This window comes from Echinococcus granulosus, assembly GCF_000524195.1.
Source record: "Echinococcus granulosus chromosome Unknown EG_S00018, whole genome shotgun sequence".
Lineage (NCBI taxonomy): Eukaryota > Metazoa > Platyhelminthes > Cestoda > Cyclophyllidea > Taeniidae > Echinococcus > Echinococcus granulosus.
In genome coordinates, this window is record NW_020170398.1 from 242223 (window position 1) to 244778 (window position 2556).

A 2556-nucleotide genomic window follows, 5' to 3' on the forward strand; every position below is an offset into this window, starting at 1 on the left:
AGTGAGTGGGTGAGTGAGTGAGTGTGAGTGTGTAAAGTTCTGCTTAGTCTGCACGTCGCCTGACTAGTGCGATAATGATGATACTTCTCAAAGTAAAGGATATCGCACTGTCTTGGTAGCACAGGGATGATAAGATGATCAGATTGGAAGTAGAACGGGTAGTTGTAATATGTAAGTGGGTGAGGAACGAAGTGGCTGCGGCCTAGTTCAGTTATTTACCTCGACATACACAACATTGCATGCATGTGCTGTTAGCAAGTTTTGCCCCGTGGAACTTATTTCGATTAACAAATTTTACAGTTTTAAGTAGCTTTCCGCAATCATTTGATTTTGCTTGGTTGCTTTGTAGGCATAAAATTTCACCTACACAGGGCCATTAACTAGGGATTGGAATAAAATAGCCTGAAATTTGCTACCACGTAAGCATCATCCCACTTTTTTTTGATGCCTTCATCTGCCAAACATGTGCATTCTGATTAAGGTCCCACGTTGGCAAACGTTTTATGTCTGCTTTTAGACTTCTCCTAAAAAGTACACTTTCATATGACGAATTATCACATTAATGATACGTAAATAAATGCTTGGAAGGAATGTCTATAACACCTCTGAATGCATGCGGATTTACGCGTTCGGTGTATTGGTAAGCCACAACCATTGCTGGAGTGCATTAAAAGGGAGTGTAGCATTCCACCAGCCTACATCTACCATAACTTATCATTATGCTTCAGTGAGTCATTCGAGTTCCAAATTTATTGCATTTGAGATAACAATATCATGCACATAAATGAGTCCTATGCAGAAGTTACTGCAATCAGGCATCGGTGCTTCATTAACCGAACAAACAAACTAGGACAACCACTTCAAGATGAGACTAATGCATTTCATTCGAATGGTAAATGACAATCGGAGTTGAAAATAATTGTATGTGGGAAATGGCTCTTCTATTTTTACTGGTTTATTTGCGCCAAACCAGAAAGTGATGGATATGCATTTTGTAAGGGACTGGTAACAGTAAATAATATGCCAGGACAGGAAGGACAGACGGCCTAGATTTATGAAAAGCGCATTCCTATGGAAGGTAAACTAGTCTAGACAGAATTTTACCATAAATGAAGAGAAAGGCTAGTAGACTGTCAATAAAATTGAAATGAATGGAATATCATGCCAACAGGATGGTGGTAAAAATTGCGGAGATGGAAGGCTCCACTTAGCTAAAGTTATAATTAAAGAATGTCATTCTGGTACATTTCCATTAATTTGCCAAAATAATTTTCGACTTATATGAAGGTACCCACTCTTCAAAAGAAGGGATAGCAACCATAGCGGTAAGTGTTAAGGTCATAGATAAACCAAGTCGGTCAAAAGGTATGAGTTGGGCTGAATTCGAAATGCCCAGCAATGAAACATTCTATTTTTTTATGTTAAGTGATATCATGTCCAGTAATACTAGTAAATTGCATACCGGCACATGCGGTGGTGATGTGCTTGATAAGGTTTCGAGTCGAATCCAAACATGTCAACTTTTGACATTAGTTACTAGATAGGAATTCTTATTTAGTACAGTGATATTTCAAGCCAGAAGGGGTGTTGAAACAGAAAGGAGAAACAAATGTATCAGTGAATGTTATAGCCTTGTACTGTAGATTGTCAAAACCGGTACTAGGAAGGGCAAGTTAGTAATTCTGCATTAAAATTTAACTAATATTTTAAGACTTAAGAAATGGTGATGATTTAAAGTGCATGATAAGGTACAGAAATTTTATCCTTTTTTACAAGTTGGATAAAATTTCACCGACGGCTCTCAGCAACCTGTCCATTGTTTAAGAATATTTGGGTATAAAATACGCAAATCGAATCATTGAATCTCAGATTCATAGAACTTAAAGAATTGACAGAAGTTACTCAAGCACCTCGCTGGTGACAGCGGGAAGAATTACATCGGAACCTTCTTAACTGTTACAAAGACGGTGATCACTTTTACCCCTACTTCAGAGAAGATCCACTTCTACGATAATTTTTTGGCTATGACCTACTACAACAAATGGAAATAAGAAGTTTGACTCGGGTGACTCAAATCAGCCGAACCAGAAATACCTATCACTGAATGAGCAACAAAGTTACGAATGAGAGTCGGTTAAGGCGGCAAGACTCAACGATTTAGTTAAACATACTCAGGTTAGTACTTAGACTGCATTAAAAGGGGAAAGAAGCAGAAAGGAGGATAATTCAAAAAGGTTTCAGTTTTTTTCAATTTGTTCAGGGCGTAAAACCGTCCAGTGTTCAGTTAAGCCGCACAACTTGCTAACAGCACATGCATGCAATGTTGTGTATGTCGAGGTAAATAACTGAACTAGGCCGCAGCCACTTCGTTCCTCACCCACTTACATATTACAACTACCCGTTCTACTTCCAATCTGATCATCTTATCATCCCTGTGCTACCAAGACAGTGCGATATCCTTTACTTTGAGAAATATCATCATTATCGCACTAGTCAGGCGACGTGCAGACTAAGCAGAACTTTACACACTCACACTCACTCACTCACCCACTCACC